The following is a 9,886-nucleotide window of genomic DNA, read 5'->3' as shown; positions in this document are numbered from 1 at the left end:
TTTTGGGGAGGATATTTGGGATAGAACCTAGGCCCCAGACCATGATTAGTACCTGTTCTACTAATCATGGTCTAGGGCCTCTACAACCCACCCCCCATCTGAAGTAAACTCTATGAAAGGTGTGAGGAATGGGTTGAAATTTGAGGATTTTTTTTCCTGGTATGTGGGTATCCAATTATTCTGGCATTTCTAATAAGCTCCCAGGTGATACTGTTTTTTTTGGCAGACTTTGAATTGCACTGTAATTGAACACATGCAAATAATTAAGGCTATGTGAATAGCAAATTTCATGCAAATGAAAAAATAATGGAATTCTTAATTCCTAAAAAATGCAGCTCCTTGGTGAGCTTATGTATGGTCGTGAAGCAAACACGTGAATATCATCTTCACTAAAAACAGTAATAAAAACTCGAAAGGGAGCATGAGACTCGTTAAAAGAACGAAGTCTCCATCTATCCAAAGAAACTCAATATGTAATGTCAAAAATGGTAGCAAACTATGTTTTAATGATATGAAGGTAGCTAGCTCCAGGGCGGTCTCTACTCACTACGTGGCTGTCAGTATTGGGTGGACCTAAAGGTGAGGAGGGGGCATAGCAGCTGTTTTTTATTGTCAGCCTTCCAGGATTATTTGCTTTTATTTTAACAACATGTAATTTATTTTGCTTGAAATAAAAAAAATTAGACTTGAAAATACAGGTATTCTAATAGCAGGTTTCTTTTTTTTAATAAAGTTGAGCCTTATTTAGCTCAACAGTCTAGTGAAAGACAGCTGCATGAGGCTTTCAAGATGATCAAATCAACTAAATATGAAAAATAACCCTTTAGTTACTCAACTAATCTAACGGTTGGAAAATATCACATAACTCCAAGAATAGAGTTGCCAGATTTACCAAATAAAAATTAAAGGTATATTCCCTGCAATATTTGAGACAAACTGAAAAAAAAAATATGCATTGTGTGAAATTCAAATTTAACTTGCACCCTGTATTTTTTCCAGCAACCTACCCAAGAAATATTAGGACTCATGAAAATACTTCTAGAGTGAGATCCTGGTATCACACCACTCTTGTCCTCTCTACTCCTCCAAGAATGCCCTCAACAGTTATGGCCAATATATCTGCAACAGAAAATGGTCAAGTTGCATCCAGAAAATGAATTGTGTCCTCCAGGAAGATAATGAACTTTTTTTTTTTTTTGGTTCCATGAATTGAACTGAGGGGTGCTTAACCCCTGAGCCACATCCCAACCTTTTTTTTTTTTTTTTACTTTGAGACAGGGTCTTGCTAAGTTGCTTAGGGGCTCGCTAAGTTGCTGAGGCTGGCTTTCAACCCACGCTCCTCTTGCCTCAGCCTCCTGAGCCTCTGGGATCACAGGCCGGCGCCACCCACCTGGCTAAATAATGAACAATTTCTAAGGGCTAAGAAAGCGATCAGGGGGAGCTAATGTGCATCCCTCTGACTTTGACTTGGTCCAAAAATGTGCAGTGTTGTAGGAGTCCTCAACAGGAGAAACGCGAGCCTGTGGTTTTGTATTTATTGTTCAGTTGTGCCTTTTGCATTAGAGTCTTCTATAAGTGCAAATAAATTCTTAGTATTAGTATAAAAAATTTTAAACAGGCAAAAGTACAGGGGATCATGTAATGAACCTCCATGTCCTGATCACCCAGCTTCAAAAACAGTCAGCTCATGGTCATGCTTGTTTCATCTCCACTCCTCCTTAACTCTCTGGGGATATTTTGAAGCAAATTCCAGACATCATCTAACTTCATCTCTAAATATTTCAGTCTGTATTTCTAACATTCAAGGACTCTGTCCTTTAAACATAACTGTAATACCCTCAAACACACATACTCCAAAATCAACAATAATTCCCCAAGAAGGCATTTTAAATAAAATTTACTACATGAAACAAAAATGACCTCACAGGATTTTAGCCAACTCAAACCTTTCTGGTGTTAATTAAACACTGTACCCTTTCAGAACTAAATTCAACGCTCCATAGTATGTGAAAATACCTTGCCATTTTTCAAATAAATATAAGTATTGTTTGTTCATTCATTTGTGGAATCAACAGATGTTTATTGGATATGGATCTTGCTAAGTGCCGGATCCAAAGATCAGTAAGATTGGCTCTTTGCCCTTACAACTCTAACAATGAACAGGTTTAAGTGGACTCAAAACAGAACTTATCCACAAATAAGGATCCAGGTAGAACTACCAGTTGAAAAGAATTTGAAAATATCTCTGTCTACACTCAGGTAGAGGGCATGTTGCTGGAGGAGTCCTCATGAACAAAGGCATAAAGAAGACAAATACCCTCAATTATTTATTCTTCAAGAGCAAAGACCAGGCCTTTCATATCTTGGCTAATCTCCTGCCCTGGCCTCTGATACTTGCACAGTTCTGGATAAGACAGGTAATCTGCATCTATCAGAGAAATGAAGGTAAAGTTCACTTTTTACTCAAGTTCTTATTACTATTAAGTCTCAGCCAGTCCTAAACCTCCTATATGGTACTGCATCTTCATCTACAAAGACTCTGCCACAGAACCCCGTAGCTCCTACCAGGAGGAGGTGAGCAGTGAGTCCCCTTCCTGGGAGGAATTGTGCTAAACATCTCGGGGAAGATTCTGCTTTCCTATTGCTCTAGTTTCTTTCCTGCACCTAAGCAGTTAATTTTTTTGTACTTAGGAAACAAACCAAGAGCACTTAGTCACTGAGCTACATCCTATCCCTTTTTTATTTTTTTATTTTCAGACAGGGCTCACTAGATTGCTTACAGCCTCACTAAGTTCCTGAGGCTGGCTTTGAACACATGATCCTCCTGTCTCAGCCTCCAGAGCCATTGGGATTACAGGTGTGTGCCACCGTGCCAGGCCTAAGCAGTTAATTTGGCGGATGATTGCAGATCATTTTTGTCTAGAAGGTGTGAAGCCTATGTTTCTGCGGGTATCATGAGCTACCTTCTAACCGAGCTGCTCAGAAATTTACTTCACTGACCATTTTCTTCAAAAATAAATCCCAGAGTGAGGCTTCGATAGCCTTGAGATTGAAACTGATTGCCTCAGAGAGGATTTTTCTGGTGTGTGGGGGGGACAGATGGGGGTAGATGGGCCTTTAGATGGAAAGTTTGATATCCCTTTGTAATCGTGATGCTGACTGTGCTGGGCGAACATTTAATCCTAACTATTCCATAGGAGAGAAGATTCCCGTACTTCCCAGCCGACCAGCAGTGCAGCAAATGTCTAGAGAGTCATTTTCCATATCGTCGTGTTTATTTATATAGGCCTGAATAGACCTTTTAAAGGCTTAGCTTAGTGTGGCTGTCGCAGACAGCTAGTTTACGCCAAGTCCTTCTCGGCAAGACTTGAAAGCAAACGGTAAATGGTGTAAACAATTGTATGTGATTATACACTGCCAAATAACGTGCATCTGGGATGACAAACAAAACTTATTAAACAGACAACAAATAGCCGAGGTAAATATCAAATCTGTTAACTCTCCAGAATACAGAGCTGGATCTCGTCAAAGCCTTCTTAACACAGCACAGCTGGATTAAAATAAAAAGAGCCATTTAGACTTAAAAGCAGGGCTCTCCAAGTTAGAAGGCCTGGATTCTGTTCCTGTCTCCATCACTAATTCACTAAGTGACATTGATTATGACTTTGATTTTTGCTTGCATTTTCCCGTCAATAGAAAGGGAATTTCAGGGCTGCTCCTGAGAGCACCGGAGAATGGTTGCCAGATGGCTTCTGAGGAGGGGAACCAAAGCAAACCACTGTCTGGTCACCTCCTCTCTTATCCTGCAGTCTCCACGACTTTCATGTCCCTTGGAAATAAGGTCGGTGCATAGAAAAATGGGTGAGGGAGGTGACCGATGAAAGTCAGGTCACCCTTGTGACCAGGGTGGGCTTCAGAAGCTGGGCTTCAGCATGAGGTGGCCGCTGCTGATCAGTTCTGCTCCCGAAAGCCTTGGGGAGAGGGCGGCAGAAAGCTGGGCTCACCATCCTCCTGTCCTGTGCCAGCACCAGAGGCCCTGGGCACCCAGAGTGTGGACGGTCAGGCCTAAGTTTTCTCAGTAGGACTGGTCTTAGAAGCAGGCATTGCCACTGGGTTCTTAGACCTCGTTGGATTTTGTAGACTTGGCCCAAAGGTTCGTGAGCTGGAAGCTGGGTCCTCAGGTGTCACAGTGCTCAGAGGTGGTGGCACCATTAAGAGATAGGCCCTAGTGGAAGATGGTTCGGTCAAGACCTTCCACCTTCTTGAAGGGGTGGGTGCTGGTCTCATCCAGTGGATTGGGTCTCACAGGAATGAGTTCGTTTCCAAGAAGGGGATAGAAGAACGAAGCTGGCTTCTCCCAGCTCTTTCTCTTCCTCTCTGATCATGTGACTTCCCTCTCCTGCATGCACCCACCTGTCTGCCACGTTGCAATACACCCAGGGACTCTTGAAAGACCATGCTGTTTGGACTTTCCATTTACCAGAATTGTGAGCCAAAGAAACCTCTTTTTTTTATATAAAGTACCTAGTCTCAGGTATTTTTTAATAGCAACACAAGATACACTAAGAAAGGATCCTCTTTGCCCTGAAATATCACCCACCGTATATACCAGGACTTTCACTGTTCTGTTCTCAAGGCCAGAAATCATGGCCACATGGACAAATCACCAAAGGAGATTTTAAAAGTTCCCCTGCACAGGCTGTACTCCTAGAGTCTCTAAGAGTGGAACCAAAGCATCAATATTTTTTTTAAAAGTCCTTTTGGTGGTTCCAAAGTGCGGCCAAAGTTGAGAAGCACTGAACTAATGGTCCAAATCACTGACTATGACTTAAAGCAGGGGAGCACCTTCATCTTGGGGATGCACTGAAATTACCTTCGGTGGGTGTCAATGTCACATTAGCCTAGGCTCCACCATCTGAACTGATCTCAGATGCAACACCCGCCTCTGTAATCAGTGAGTCTTTGAGGCCTAAATCTGACCATTTGTTGCCTTGTTCTCAATCCCTCATTGGCTTCCTGTCACACTCAGAATAAAATCCAAGGTCCTGACAAGGCCAGCAGGCCCTTCGTGACTCACCCATCTCTTTCCCCCGGACCTCGTTGCTCTGACTCTGCAACTTGCTCTGTGCCTCGGACATGCCAGCCACGGTCCCGTCTCTCTTTGTACCCACCGTTCCCTCTGCTTAGAATTTCTCTTCCAGATACACGTGTGGCTTTGCTCCCCGCATTTGGGATTTGGCTTCTCACCGAACACCTTTCCTGACTATTCCCGGCTCAAATGACACTGCCTTTGTTTTGTTGCCCACACTGCCGCCTCCTCTGTCATAGCTTTACCACTATCAGAAACTATGTCATCTGCTGCTTCATTCACTGTCCACTTTCCTCCTAGAGAATAGAAGCTCCATGAGGGGCAGGACTTTGTTCTGGGTGCCTGTAGTGGAATGCCCACAGAAATACCTACTGCCCAGTAGCTACTGAGTACACATGAATGGATGTACGAATGAATGTCCCCTATTCCCAAAGATATCACGATTAGGGAGATGTTTTCAGAAAGAGTCTATGGAGGTCAACCAGGTTTCTCAAATAAAGCAACATGTGAATGGTATTTTTTTTCTCTCTCTAATTTACTTGACTTCCTTTAATAGGAATGCTGAGTTTCTCTCAATCTCACTGGCCCATGAATACACTCGTCACATAGAACATCCAAAAAATTTTTCTTTTTATTGGAAAAAAGCGAGTGCTCCAAATTAGGGTTGTCAGATTTAGCAAATAAAAATATAAGATGGCCCGTTTAATTTGAATTTCAGATAGATAATATTTTTTTTTCAGTGTCAGTATGTCTCATGCAATATTTGGGATGTCCACTAAAAAATTATTCACTACTTATCTGCAATTCAAATTGAACTGGGTGCCCCCGAATTTTATCTGACAACCTCAGAGCAAAATGTAATGGAATTTGTTTTGATACAGGAGAATATGTGGAGTCAGACAACTGGATTTGAATCTTTGTTTAGCCACTTTTGGGTTAGGTGAACTTTGGGAAGGTAACTTTCCCAACTCTAAAATGGACATAATAATACCTACTTTGTATTATGATGAGGAGGAGGAGGAGGGGGAGGAGGAGAAGGAAGAGGAAGAGGAGGAAGATTAAATGTAAAACAAAACCTAGCTGAATCAGTTGGCATACTACCCGGACACATGGGGACAAATAATATTACTGTCCCAGTGCTGTCAAGTGTAGGGAAACCAGTCATCGAGGTTTATCCAGGACCAAGAAGGTATCAGGATGAGTCTTGCAGTACTAAAACTGGGGATTCAGGCCCGCTAGGATAGTTGGTTCCTTTGTGTCTACTTAGAAAAAGCTTGCAGGGGCTGGGGCTGTGGCTCAATGGTAGAGCACTCGCCTACCACATGCGAGGCCCTGGGTTCGATCCTCAGCACCACATAAAAATAAATAAATAAAGATATTGTGTCCAACTAAAAAATAAATATTAAAAAAGAAAAAGTTTGCAATTGCTATACTTCTGAACTTATTTTAATTTTTAAGTAAAATATACAAGGATTGTTTTCCATCGATTATCAGGAAATGTCTGGTTGTAATGAGAGCCTTTCAGCTTATATTTTAAAAAGCAAATTTATTTTCCAATTGACCAGGAGTCACATTTAGATCTGTGACTAATGTCTTGGAGTCCTCCCTGTTAAGAAACTCTCTCCAGTGGCATCATCAGTATTGATCAACACACTTTTAAACCATTAACAGTCAAAATGGGGCATTTGCCTGCCATATGGTTCTGAGCTTTTGTAGTTCAACTCTTTGTTCTCTGCACCAAAAAATTTGCTAAAAAAACAAAAAATTTTTTTCTCATAGATTAAATGGTGCTAATTATGCAAACGCAATGATGGAAACAGCAAGGTTCAAAGAAGTTCTACAGATCCTGAGCCTCTTGGGCAGAGGAGAAGACTGCCAGTCCCTCTGCTAGGACTGCCACCTCTGAGGTGTTCACATGCCTCTGCTGTGCCTTTGGTTTTGGTAACCAGGAGTGACCGAGTGGGGTGCTGGCTCTGAACTTTTAGAAACAGGCTCATCTGAAAATGCACAGATGATGCAACCAAGGTGCAGGACAGCATCTAGGGACCCGGTAGGTAGTGGTAAGAACAGGAGTGAAGGGTGGGGCCAGGAAGGTGGGAGGAAGGTGGAGTCGAGCCCCTGTAGCCAGTATCCTCATCTGGCAGAGGTAGGGGTTCCAAAAGCAGAAACTCGTGGGTCCGGGATATTGTTCATTATACTATAATAATATTCTAGGATGGGACAGTTGTCCCTCTCTCCCGAGGACACCAAACTTCATGGTTGCTCAAGTCCCTGATAAAAACGGTGTAGTATCTGCATAGACCTGGATGCGTCTCCCTGCATACTTCAAATCAACTCTAGAGTCCCTACAATACCTACTACATGTAAATGCTATGCAAATAGCTGTCATTCTGTATCGTGTAGGGAATGATGACAAGAAAAATATTCTGTACATGTTCAGTATTGATGCAGTTTGGTGTTTTTTTTTTTTCCTGAAAATGTTTTATTCACAGTTATTTGAACCCAGAGATCTAAAACCCACAGTTATGGAGGGCCAACTGTATATTATTTATAATTGCAAAGATAATCAGTAGAAGATCTTAAATTCTCATTTAACTGAGGAGAGGTGGAAGGTGGACAAAGAAATAGGATACACAGAAGTAAACTAAAACACCACTTTTCTTACCAGAGTTGGTAAACAATCTGAAGTTCAGTCAAGAAATAGAGAAATTTAAATTAGTGATGTGATGCAAACCACCAGAAAGACTAAGAAAGACTAAGTACAGGCTTTTTTTTTTTTTTTTTTTTTTTAATGCATGCTGGGCAAATCCTTCCCCCAGCCACTCTCCCAACCCTAGACATATTTAACTTTAGGAACCGAGATGGGAGAGGGGAGTGGGGAGGCTTCTGGTTTCTTCAGGAGTCTCAGTAGATGTTCTGAAGATTAGCCTGTGATGTGCAGAGATTAGCTTGATTTCAAAACAAGAAGTCCATAGAAAGACAGTGCTCTCTTGACACAGAGACCCGGCCAGATTCCTCTCTTCAGGAAAAGTGAGCAGAATCCTCAGTACTATTTGTCTGGTGAGCTTTCAGAAAATTGACTTGGAATTGTTTACAATTACTTTGTGTTTCAAGGACCTTAGAAACGACTTGGAAAAATTCAAACCACCAAGCAAAGGACAATTTTAGGAGAGGGAACCAGAGGAAGAGAGGAGAGAAAATAAGTCCAAGAAACTTTCCTGAGGCCATCAGTCCCCCTACGTTTAAATGCCAAGAGCATTAGTACTGAGTACTAAGTACTACACCTAAGTACTAGTTATATAAGAAGAAATATGCTGTCACTTTCGGGCCCTCTAGATCTTCCTGGCCTCCTGCGGTTCCTATTCTCTGCCTCTCTCTAGCCAGGACTTGTTTATCCAACACTAAACAATCTACCATTTTTCATTTCACTTCACTTTCCACTGAATTAGGTTTTTCCAAGCCTGCTATGTTAGCTTTGGTGGGTCTGTGGCATCCGCGTGGGTCAAGAGACAGGGTAATGTTTGTATTTAAACCTGGAGCTTTGGTTTCGGCACCAATCAAAATTGCTCATTCTGAGGAAGTCCCCTGCCAGCCAGGACTGAGAGCACATCCCTCATGGTGCAGCTTTAGCTGCATGCAAACCATGCACGCTGGGGCTGGGAGACCTGCTTTGCTCTCTTTCCAACCTGAAAGTGCATTTTCCTTCCCAATCAAGAGTTGCTATGGCCCAGCCTGCTCCTGAGAACTAACCGCTTTCTGAGCACAAAGGAGGCCTTGCCAGGGTCAGGGAGTCACGTCAAGCTCTGACGCACTTTGTAAGACTTGTCACCAGTCCCTGTGTATCTTCTTCTGAACCCATGTCTTTCCTTGAGCCCACCCTCCCCCTTCAAGGATGTCCTCCATCTTTGCCTGGTTCCATGCCATCCCAGGGCCGCGTTCATTTGCAAGGGCACTGGCTAAAGGGTTGGGGGGGAAAAGCAGCCAGCGCAAGCCCCTACTTTAGAAGCCAGGTGGAGGACACCTGCCTCTCTCCCTGTCTCCACAGACTGAGCAATGCAGACACTAAGCCCTTAACAATTGTTTCTGTGGCATTGAACTCTAGTGGTAACGACAGTTGTGACTTCATTGGAGAAGGCAAAACAGCTGGTAAGGCCTGGTGGGTGTGCTCCTAATTTGTGCAGAGAGCTTTGTAGTTCACAATGGGCTCTGGCCTTAGGGATTGGAACCAGACAAAGAAAAAGAGGCCCTTCTGTTGAAAACCGGTCTTCCTTCTTCCCATTGAAGTCAACATCAAGTTAGCTTTTGCAGGAGCCAAAGGGTTGAGCCAAACAATTAAAAAAAAAAAAAAAAAAAAAAAAAGAACACACACACACACACACACACACCACACACACCACGCACACACACACACAGTCTTCTTCTAGGCCAAGCATACTTTTCTCATGAATTCTGAATGCTTGCTGCCGTCTCCTGGCTGATCAGTGTACAGAATGAATTTGGAAGCTCTGAACACGATTTCTGAAAAGTGCTAGCATCTTCAGAAACAGAATTTCTTTATTTGTAAATAAAAAATTAAGAATTTTTCTCTTTGAGAAGATCACCCCTGGGTCTGTATAGAACAAGAAGATGCTTGTCGAGGACTCTGACCCAGGGGTGAGGCCAGCACAGGGGGCCAGGCAGAGACTGGGGAGGTGACTGGGTAGGTAGCTCGCACTTCAGTTTCATGGCTTGATAAACTGACTTTTACACAGACCTTCTTTTATCATGCTGTTCCCTCTAGTGGACATTTGCTACGCT

This window comes from Callospermophilus lateralis, chromosome 17 (genome assembly GCF_048772815.1).
Source record: "Callospermophilus lateralis isolate mCalLat2 chromosome 17, mCalLat2.hap1, whole genome shotgun sequence".
Classification (NCBI taxonomy): Eukaryota; Metazoa; Chordata; class Mammalia; order Rodentia; family Sciuridae; genus Callospermophilus; species Callospermophilus lateralis.
Note: the sequence above shows the minus strand (reverse complement) of the source record.